Genomic DNA, 12,093 nt, shown 5'->3' on the forward strand with positions numbered 1-12,093 from the left:
GTTTTCCGATTGTAAATTACACCCCATGATCTCCCCGATCAGGATCTGGGCACTTTCGGATGTGAAAGGATCTGGAACCACAACATCACGATCACCTAAAAAGAGAGGAACCCACAAAAAAAATAGGTATCAAAAATATGCCGGCATCCATCTCTTACCTGAGCCGGTGGTCGCAGACACTCACCTGTTGTGGTGACTATTTCCACCACGTCTTCTTCCTCCTGCTCAGCTTGTGTTGGGGGGATTTCCCCTTCTTCCAGAGGGGGGTGGGCTCTGGTCTCCTCGGATGAGGGGTGTCCTCTGAGTCTTTTCTCCCCTATGTAAAACAAAATGGTATACTTAGCACACAGATATTTGATGGCAGGACTATAAATAGTAAACATTGCTTGGAAGTGGGGTACAATTGTCAATTTTAGCAGAGTTCAAAAATGTAGCATTTTCAGTGTCCTTTGTCAAGCTTCAATACTTTACCTGTTTGGTACAAGCTTCACAGATGTAGCCCCCTCCTATAGTATACACTGGAGCACCTGTGTGGCCCCCTAATAAAAATGGTGTTCTTTTGTCCCACACTAGTGCTCCAGTGTCCAGATGTGAAAACAGCTGCTCAGTGTCCTCTCCTTAAACAGAATCTAGTTTGCATTTCATTCTAGTAACAAAGCCATCTACACAACCAAATTTGTTTCAGACAAGTATAGGGCGTAAAAATGGTGGCCAAATGCATATGGCCTAAACAATGTTGTTTTATAGGCCAAAAGAAAAATGTTTGATACGAACGAATAATGTGCCCATGAACCAAAAAGTTGCCATTTTAAAATGTACACTTGTAATAAAAGCACATGGAGCAGCACGAACGTAATAAACACAAAAAGAATAGGAACACAGCACAACTACTTACTTTTTTGCAGCACTCTCTGTACTGCTCATGTTCTCTTAATTTGAGGTCCGACCACTGCTTCCTGAGCTGATCTTTCGATCGACGTACCCCAAATTTCCGATGCAGACTCCTGACCACTTTCGCCATGACCTTGGCCTTTCTGACATTGGGGTTGGGGTAAGGTCCATACTTTCCATCATAGTCAGCCCTCTTCAGGATGTCCACCATCTCCAACATCTCCCCCAAGGACATATTTGAGGCCTTAAATCTACTCCTTCTGGATTGTGACGTTTCCGGATCCGGCCTTTCCTCCTCCTCCTCCTCGTTGCTGTAAATTAGCACGATCCTGCTGTGTCTCCGCCATGTGCTCTTCCCCCACTGCACTGATCGAAAAGGGGCAGGGAATAGACTAGAAAGAACATCAGGGGCGGGCGGAGTTACACGCATGCGCAGTGTGTACAAAGCGTAACACGCGTGCCTATTACGTACGATCTGTGAGCGGAGGAAGGAGCATCGGAGGTGCCGATCGTGATAACGAAGGTAAGATCTAAACTTGCGCCTATATTGCTTCGAAATTGAAGCCTATATTTTAACAAGATTAGGGGAGTTTGGCCTGACCTTAGGGTTTGTCTTGTGTTGTGTCTTGCAGAGAAAATGGGTGGGTTCAACGACCACAACTTTTTCCTCCTGTTCATTGACAAATACAGGGAGCTGCCCTGTCTGTGGCAGGTGAGACATCCTCATTACAATAATAAACAAAAGAGGCAGGCAGCGCTGGAGAAACTGCTGGAGTTGGTGACGCTGGTGGTCCCCACAGCAACCATCCCTTATTTAAAAATCAAAATTGGTGGCCTGAGGAGCACTTATCTTAGGGAGTGCAAGAAGGTCACGGATTCCCAGAGGTCCGGAGCTGCAGCAGATGACGTTTATGTCCCCAGGCTGTGGTACTATGAGAGACTGCGATTTCTATCAGACCACACTGAAGTCAGGGAATCCCTCTCCACTCTTCCTTCCACTCTTCCTTCCACCTCAGCTGAGGCTTCCGATGTCCAACCTGGGCCTTCCAGCCAGGAAGAAGTGGAGGAGCCCAGCTGGAGTCAGGTATAGCATTCCTCTACAGATTTCTTGCCAATAAATAAATGATGTTTACTAGATGTTATTATTGATCACTAATTGGTGATTGAAAAAAAGTGTTTTACTTATTAATAGACAGTAGTGGGCACCCAAAATTGGTAAAAAAGAAACAAAAATGCTGGGCTCAGAATGATAGTCTGTTATATTTGTTAACATTCAATTTGCAACAGTCAGGAGGTGACAATTGTGTGTGATTGATGAAGAAAATACTAAAACTATGTCCCTTTTTCATACACAGGAAGACCTCAACCAGGAGGAGGTTGTGAAATGTGGCAGTCAGGAGGAGGCGGGGATTAGTGGCAGCCAGGAGATGGCGGGGCTAAGTGTCAGCCAAGAGAAGCCTGGGACAAGTCGAAGCCTGACTGAATCTCAGGTTCCTCCCCTCCGCCTTCGATATAAAAGAGCCAGGAAGACGACTCCCATGCAGGATTCAGCATTCAGGCTAATTCAGGAGGCTTCGGCGTCCCTACGAGCCTTACCCACTCCTGAAGAGGCCTTTGCCTGCATGGCTGCCACCAAACTGCAGGGCATGCAGGAGGGTCAACGCAAGCTATGTGAGGACCTGCTTTATAAAGTCCTAAGAAAGGGGGTGAGTGGGGAACTAACACCCAAGACCGACGTGGTTGAGTTGGACCATCCTCCTCCTCCTCCTGCTGCCACAACTCCACCACCACAGCCACCGCGTGGAAGGAAGCGTGGAAAGAAGACCTGAGAGTGATTGCCCTGGGTTCAGTCTGGTCTGACAAAAGCTGCAGTCTCTCGTATGACCACAGCCTGGGGACTCAGATGTCATCTGCTGCTTTCCGGATCTCTGGGACTTCTGGACCAGACTGCACTCCCTTAGATAAGGACTCCTCAGGCCACCAATTTTGCTTGAAAATAATTGATGTCTGCCCTGGGGGCCAAAGGCTTCGCCAATTTCAGCTGTTTCTCCAGCGTTGCCTCCCTCTTTGTTTAGTTGTGTGCCCTTAATAAAAGTTTTTTGTTGTGAAATTCTACTCTCCTGTGTGTGTTTTCATCCAAAAAAGACAGTTTGTTGGTGAGGATTCAGGTACATTTCTAACATAAAATGTGAAATTAACAAGGGACAACAACACCAAACAATCTCCTACAGATTAAATAGAACAACATATCAATGGTGTTGTGGTAACTTGACACAAAAAACACACTCACAAATTTTAGGGAGTACAAATAAAAATCCTAAAAAAAAAAAACCCTTCAAAAAAATACAAACACAAAAAAAATCATCTACATTAAACACAAAAAAAAAAAAAAAATAATGTGGTCAGATGTGAGAAATTAAAATATATTGACTGAATCACAATAAATAGTAACAAAATAAGTTTGTGAGAAATGTGTGTGAATATGAGCAGCAAAACTACTTAATTCTTGTCACATTATAAAGAAGAAGAGAGTGCGCTGTATTAAACCATTTTTAACATTGCAGCGTGACGAAAGTGCTGTATCCATTGTGAACGCTAAGTTTACCAGACCGAGCTGTTCCGTGTCGGAATTTCTTCTGAGCATGCGTGGCACTTTGTGCTTCGGAACAGGCCACACACGTTCGGAATTGACGCGATCGGATTTTGTTGTCGGAAAATTTTATCTCCTGCTCTTCAACTTTGTGTGTCGGGAAATCCGATGGAAAATGTCCGATGGAGCCCACACACAGTCGGAATTTCCGACAACACGCTCCGATCGGACATTTTCCATCGGAAAATCCGACCGTGTGTACGGGGCATTATAATGAAGCAAAGAGTTGGTAGCTGTTGCTTTGAAATAGTTTTTGGCATGTATCTCTCCATCTGCATGATACAGATCCAAGTCAAGAAAAGCAAGCCCTTCTGGATCTGAGACATGGATGAAGGAAAGACCATACGTATTGCCATTACAATGATTAATGAAGTCATCGATGACATCACCATCACCCTCCCAGATGATGATGATGTCATCGATGTACCTGCTATAGAAAACAAGGTTCTTTAAAAAGGGGTTATGGTGCAAAATTAGCGCCCATAGCTGTACCTTGTATCTGCAAACAGTATTGATCATCAAAACAGAAATAATTGTGTGTTAAACAAAATTTGGTACATTCTAGGATGAACTCAGCCTGGGCATGACTCATGTACGGGTTTTCTGAGAAAATGGTCAAGGGCTGTCAGTCCAAAATCATGGGGTATGGATGTATAGAGCGAATTGACATCTAGAGAAATCCAGGTGTAACCGTTTTGCCACCCGTATGGTTTAAGGAGATCCAATAGGTGGGTTCCATCGCAAATGTAGGACTGCAGTCCCTGAGCCAACAGTTGCAGGTGGTGATCAACATATTTTGATAGACCTGAGGTAATGCTGTCCATAGCAGCAATAATGGGTCTACCTGGGGGATTTGTAAGATTTTTGTGTTTTTTGGGGATATGGTAGAAATAGGGTGTGTGATAGTAATCTCTATGCAAAAAGGAAGCTTTACTTTTACTGATAATGTTATGTTGGAGTGCTTGATCAATGAGTTTGTCAATTTGCAGTCTATATTCAGGCAATGTGTTATAGCTCAATTTAGAGTAAGTTGCATGATCACCAAGAAAACGTTCAGCTTCCATGATATAGTTAGTGCGATTTTGGATAACAATTCCACCACCCTTATCCACAGTTTTGATGATAAGTTCATCATTCTGGATCAAGGATAGTAGAGCTGTATTTGCTTGATGATTGAGATGGCCAAGGTCTATAGTCTGGGTGGTAGAATGGCAACACATTTTTTTGAGATATGAAAAGTCCATGTCGTAAAAGGTGATAAGGTGTGGACCCTTAGACTGTTAAGGATAAAATATGGATTTTGGTTTTAAAGTGGAATTTATTACTGGTGGGGAGGTATGCAGGTGTTGAGTATATAAATCAAGCCCAGTGTATGAATCATCATGGTATAGTTGTTCTAGCATCTCAATCATGTCAGTGTCAAAGTCAAAATCGCACCCCTCTGGGATAGGCCCAGGTGCGTTCTGATCTTCGGCACCAACAGGATCTGATGCGTTTTTGGAGATTTTCATGTGAAAAAACCTTTTCAGAGTAAGATTTCTAACGTATCTATTCATATCTTTAAATAAGGGTCAGGTTTACTGGAGGGAGCAAAGTTGAGTCCACTGCTCAACAAGGATGTTTCTGCAGAGGATAAGGTGTGTTTGGACAGGTTAAAGATCTTAACAGTTTCCTGTTTTTGGATGGGTTGACTCCTTGGTCTGCCTCTCCTGTGAATTTTCTTTTGGTTGGGATGGCTGGAGAGGGGTTTTCCAATAAAAAAGAATTGTTAGGGGTATTGTGGGATCCAAAAATAATGGGTTCACTATTATTGTGCCCCACTAGAATTGGAGTTAGTAGAACATGATCATTGACAACATGTTTTAATGCATTGTGTCTATTAAAACCACAGTTTTACTTAAGTGGCGCTTCTTCTCTTTATTCCCTTCTTTGTATATTGACCTGTGGAAGGTCAGTAATGAAGATGAGCGCATAGTTTGGAGGAAGGGGTGCACTGGAAATTGCTGTGAATCTTTTATGGGACCCATGGACTAGCCTCTTTACTATATTAGACTTTTTGTGTTTCAAGCTTCCTTTATATCACTGGAAACGCCTATCACTGATTATTACTGGTTTAGGCATCACAGTGGTCTTTTATTTAAAGTGTTTTTTGTTGCTTGTTGTTTATATATTCTACACAATATTTTTGGTTCTAATGATGTATAGGACCTCACATGTAGTGTGTTCTAATGCCGCGTACACACGAGCGGACTTTTCGACGGACTAGGTCCGACAGTCTTTCCGATGGACTTGGCAGTGTAGGTCCGCCGGACTTTCAAACGCACGGACTTGGACACACACGATCACACCAAAGTCCGACGGATTTGTACGTGATGACGTACGACCAGACTAAAATAAGGAAGTTGATAGCCAGTAGCCAATAGATGCCCTAGCGTCGGTTTTAGCCCATGGTACTAGCATACAGACGAGCGGATTTTTCGACTGGACTTGAGACCATCGGAAAGATTTGAAACATGTTTTATTTCTAGGTCCGTCGGACTTTTGGGGAAAAAAAGTCTGCTGGAACCCACACACGATCGAATTGTCTGACGGAGTCCGGTCCGCCGGACCAAGTCTGCCAGAAAGTCCGCTTGTGTGTACGCGGCATTAGTGTGTCATATTATACATTATCAGTGTGTTTTACTACGCAGTACCTAGTGGTGAGCGCTGTACCACATATCTTCGTTCTCTATCTATGCTGGGAAACCAGCCTGCTCTCCTGCAATGATCAGATTTGTCATGACACGCCCCCACTGCACAGCCATTCAATGGAAAGCTCAGTGTGCTTCTGCTTCTCCTCCCCCAGCTCTTATGCATCTGAGAACAGAGAATATGTGATCACTTATAAAAAGGGAAAAAAATTTATTTATAATGTATTTTTTATATTATACGAAAATGTTTTGCCTTACATTTCTATTTTAAACTGAATGAGTTGTTTTACAGGGTGATTATTTACAATCACTTTAAGTGGTTTAATACCTGGTGTCAATAGCCCAAGATTGTCACGGTCCCTATAACTATTGCCCCGAGTGCCACTAACACCCAGTGGCAGCAGCAGGGAACAGCAGCAATCCTGAACCTAGTGAAGCAAATTACATATTGGCCTGGGCAAAACTACTACCCAGGAGAGCTAAATTTACTAGACACCTCTGACGAGAGGGTGGCTATATTTGGCACAATAAAGTCTGGATACCTAATTTATATCAATTAAAGCAATTATATATAAAAAAAAACCTTTAGGGGTTTTATACTGAACTAAGCTTGCTCTTTAAAGACATAGTAATGTTTTTAATATTATGTAAATGGCTAGTAGGGATGAGCTTTGTGTTTGAGTCAAACCCATGTTCAACTCGAACACCGTGTGTTCGGCCGTTCGCCGGATTACGAACGATATGGGCCAAATTCGAGTGGCGCGTCGCGGCCCATAATTCACTGCGGCATCGCAGTGCATTGCTGGCTGATGATTGGCCAAGCATGCACTATGACCTGCAAGCTTGGCCAATCACAGCGCCGTCTGTACAGAAAGCCATAATTAGCCAAAGCCAGTATGGCTTTGGCCAATTATGGCTCAGGGGGTTTAGTACACGCCCCACACTATATAAGGCTGCCTGCATGGCGGCCCTGTGTAGTGTGTTCCGGCGTTGAGAGAGAGATAGCTAGACAGAGAGACAGTGTCATTTGATTTAAGTTAGATAGAGTAGGCAGGCGAGTCAGTTAGCTTCGCTTACAGTGTATTGTGTATATATATACATCCTAGGTGTTGTGTATATATATATATATACATATATATATATATATATATACATATACATATATATATATATATATATACATATATATATATATATATATATATATATATATATATATATATATATATATATATATACACACTGTATTCAGTTTAGCTAGATCCGTTCCTGTTATTCTCTTCCTACTGACAGGCAGGCAGGTGTTTTTAGAGTATTTACAGCTACCTGAAGAAAATTGCAGCTGCGGTATTTACCAATTAGTGTAGTGCATCCTCTGCACAGTGTGCACCTAAAGCTACCTGAAGAAAATTAGTGGTATTCTTCTGATCCTATTAATACCACAGGCAGGCAGCTACAGTATTTACAGTTAGTGTAGTGTGTCTTCTGCACAGTGTGCACCTAAAGCTACCTGAAGAAAATTAGTGGTGTTCTTCTGATCCTATTAGTACAGTACCGCAGGCAGCTGCAGTATTTACAAGTTAGTGTAGTGCGTCCTCTGCACAGTGTGCACCTAAAGCTACCTGGAGAAAATTAATTGTGTTCTTCTGATCCTATTAGTACAGTACCGCAGGCAGCTGCAGTATTTACAAATTAGTGTAGTGCGTCCTCTGCACAGTGTGCACCTAAAGCTACCTGAAGAAAATTGGTGGTGTTCTTCTGATCCTATTAGTACAGTACCGCAGGCAGCTGCAGTATTTACAAGTTAGTGTAGTGCGTCCTCTGCACAGTGTGCACCTGAAGCTACCTGAAAAAAAATTGGTGGTGTTCTTCTGATCCTATTAGTATCGCAGGCAGCTGTAGTATTTACAAGTTAGTGTAGAGCGTCCTCTGCACTGTGTGCACCTAAAGCTACCTGAAGAAAATTGGTGGTGTTCTTCTGATCCTATTAGTACAGTACCGCAGGCAGCTGCAGTATTTACAAGTTAGTGTAGTGCGTCCTCTGCACAGTGTGCACCTGAAGCTACCTGAAGAAAATTGGTGGTGTTCTTCTGATCCTATTAGTACAGTACCGCAGGCAGCTGCAGTATTTACAAGTTAGTGTAGTGCGTCCTCTGCACACTGTGCACCTAAAGCTACCTGAAGAAAATTGGTGGTGTTCTTCTGATCCTATTAGTACAGTACCGCAGGCAGCTGCAGTATTTACAAGTTAGTGTAGTGCATCCTCTGCACAGTGTGCACCTAAATCTACCTGAAGAAAATTAGTGGTGTTCTTCTGATCCTATTAGTACAGTACAGCAGGCAACTGCAGTATTTACAAATTATTGTAGTGTGTCCTCTGCACAGTGTGCACCTAAAGCTACCTGAAGAAAAATGGTGGTGTTCTTCTGATCCTATTAGTACAGTACTGCAGGCAGCTGTAGTATTTACAAGTTAGTGTAGTGCATCCTCTGCACAGTGTGCACCTAAAGCTACCTGAAAAAAATTGGTGGTGTTCTTCTGATCCTATTAGTACAGAACCACAGGCAGCTGCAGTATTTACAAGTTAGTGTAGTGCGTCCTCTGCACAGTGTGCACCTAAAGCTACCTGAAGAAAATTAGTGGTGTTCTTCTGATCCTATTAGTACAGTACCGCAGGCAGCTGCAGTATTTACAAGTTAGTGTAGTGCGTCCTCTGCACAGTGTGCACCTAAAGCTACCTGAAGAAAATTAGTGGTGTTCTTCTGATCCTATTACTACAGTACTGCAGGCAGCTGCAGTATTTACAAATTAGTGTAGTGTGTCCTCTGCACAGTGTGCACCTAAAGCTACCTGAAAAAAAATGGTTTTGTTCTTCTGATCCTATTAGTACCGCAGGCAGCTGTAGTATTTACAAATTAGTGTAGTGTGTCCTCTGCACAGTGTGCACCTAAAGCTACCTGAAGAAAACTGGTGGCGTTCTTCTGATCCTATTAGTACAGTACCGCAGGCAGCTGCAGTATTTACAAGTTAGTGTAGTGCGTCCTCTGCACAGTGTGCACCTAAAGCTACCTGAAGAAAATTAGTGGTGTTCATCTGATCCTATTAGTACAGTACAGCAGGCAGCTGCAGTATTTACAAATTAGTGTAGTGCATCCTCTGCACAGTGTGCACCTAAAGCTACCTGAAGAAAATTGGTGGTGTTCTTCCGATCCTTTTAGTATCGCAGGCAGCTGTAGTATTTACAAGTTAGTGTATGGCGTCCTCTGCACAGTGTGCACCTAAAGCTACCTGAAGAAAATTGGTGGTGTTCTTCTGATCCTATTAGTATCGCAGGCAGCTGTAGTATTTACAAGTAAGTGTAGTGCATCCTCTGCACAGTGTGCACCTAAAGCTACCTGAAGAAAATTAGTGGTGTTCTTCTGATCCTATTATTACCGCAGGCAGCTGCAGTATTTACAAATTAGTGTATTGTGTCCTCTGCACAGTGTGCACCTAAAGCTACCTGAAGAAAATTGGTGGTGTTCTTCTGATCCTATTAGTATCGCAGGCAGCTGCAGTATTTACAGTTAGTGTAGTGCGTCCTCTGCACAGTGTGCACCTAAAGCTACCTGAAGAAAATTAGTGGTGTTCTTCTGATCCTATTAGTACAGTACCGCAAGCAGCTGCAGTATTTACAAGTTAGTGTAGTGTGTCCTCTGCACAGTGTGCACCTAAAGCTACCTGAAGAAAATTAGTGGTGTTCTTCTGATCCTATTATTACCGCAGGCAGCTGCAGTATTTACAAATTAGTGTATTGTGTCCTCTGCACAGTGTGCACCTAAAGCTACCTGAAGAAAATTGGTGGTGTTCTTCTGATCCTATTAGTATCGCAGGCAGCTGCAGTATTTACAGTTAGTGTAGTGCGTCCTCTGCACAGTGTGCACCTAAAGCTACCTGAAGAAAATTAGTGGTGTTCTTCTGATCCTATTAGTACAGTACCGCAAGCAGCTGCAGTATTTACAGTTAGTGTAGTGCGTCCTCTGCACAGTGTGCACCTAAAGCTACCTGAAGAAAATTGGTGGTGTTCTTCTGATCCTATTAGTATCGCAGGCAGCTGTAGTATTTACAAGTTAGTGTAGTGCGTCCTCTGCACAGTGTGCACCTAAAGCTACCTGAAGAAAATTGGTGGTGTTCTGCTCCTTTTAGTACAGAATTGCAGGCAGCTGCAGTATTTACAAGTTAGTGTAGTGCGTCCTCTGCACAGTGTGCACCTAAAGCTACCTGGAGAAAATTAATGGTGTTCTTCTGATCCTATTAGTACAGTACCGCAGGCAGCTGCAGTATTTACAAATTAGTGTAGTGCGTCCTCTGCACAGTGTGCACCTAAAGCTACCTGAAGAAAATTGGTGGTGTTCTTCTGATCCTATTAGTACAGTACCGCAGGCAGCTGCAGTATTTACAAATTAGTGTAGTGCGTCCTCTGCACAGTGTGCCCCAAAAGCTACCTGAAGAAAATTAGTGGTGTTCTTCTGATCCTACTAATACCACAGGCAGGCAGCTACAGTATTTACAGTTAGTGTACTGTGTCCTCTGCACAGTGTGCACCTAAAACTACCTGAATAAAATTGGTGGTGTTCTTCTGATCCTATTAATACAACAGGCAGGCAGCTACAGTATTTACAGTTAGTGTACTGTGTCCTCTGCACAGTGTGCACCTAAAGCTACCTGAAGACAATTGCTGGTGTTCTCATACTAATAATACTACAGGCATGCAGCTGCAGTATCAGTATATATATATATATATATATATATATATATATATATATATATATACTTTGTGCATCTACATCTCACTGCAACAAGGAGAGGCAGACAGTCACAAGCCACTAAAAGAGGGCAAGCAGGCTCTGTGTCTAGGGGCAACAGTGCTGGTCATGGACATGGTGCATCCTCATCAGCACGTGGCCGTGGGACATGCTTGTCCTTTTTTTTGGCAGCTGGCCGCGTTGAGCCGCAACATACAGAAGACTTGGTAGAGTGGATGACCAAGCCATCCTCATCCTCTCTCACCCAGGCTCAGGGTACTTTGTCTGGCAAAGCAGCTGCCAACGCGGCCTCTTCCCTCAGCTCAGTGGCCCCACCATGTCCTCCTGAGAAGTCCCCCGAACTGTTTGACCACAGTGTTGGGTACATGCTCCAGGAGGATGCCCAGTGTTTTGAAGGCTCCGATGATGGTACCCAGCCAGAGGAAGGCAGTAACGTGAGCACAGAGAGAGGGGGTGCCCAAGAAGGACAGCAATCTGTTCCCCCAGCTGCAGCATACTGCCAGCTATGCTCCAGTGATTTGGAGGGAGGGGATGATGAGGTCACTGACTCCACGTGGGTGCCTGATAGGAGAGAGGAGGATGAGGCAGGATGCCCTCCAGGGGCCAGCTTAAGGGCAGCACACCGACTGCATCACACCGCAGAGCTCCGCATGTGCAGGGCGCTGCTGTCTCTGCACATTATTCCAAAAGGTCTTTGGTGTGGGCCTTTTTTGAGACGAGTGCATCAGATCCCACCGCTGCTATTTGCAACATATGTCTCAAGCGTATTTCGCGTGGTCAAAACATCTCCCGCTTGGGCACCACATGCTTGATTAGACATATGTTGACATGTCATGCAGTTCGTTGGCATGCGTACCTAAAAGACCCACACCAAAGAACAAAGAGGACCTCTCCTTGCTCCTCATCAGCTGAGATCTCCACCCCCATTATTCCTTCAGTCCTCTCTGAGACATGCACTGAGAGGAATGAAGGTGTAGAATTAGGTGTGTCACAGCCAAGTACTTGGGGGCAATGTGCTATTGGTACACTGACGTCAGATTGTACCAGGCAAATTTCC

This window comes from Aquarana catesbeiana, linkage group LG12 (assembly GCF_042186555.1).
Source record: "Aquarana catesbeiana isolate 2022-GZ linkage group LG12, ASM4218655v1, whole genome shotgun sequence".
Lineage (NCBI taxonomy): Eukaryota > Metazoa > Chordata > Amphibia > Anura > Ranidae > Aquarana > Aquarana catesbeiana.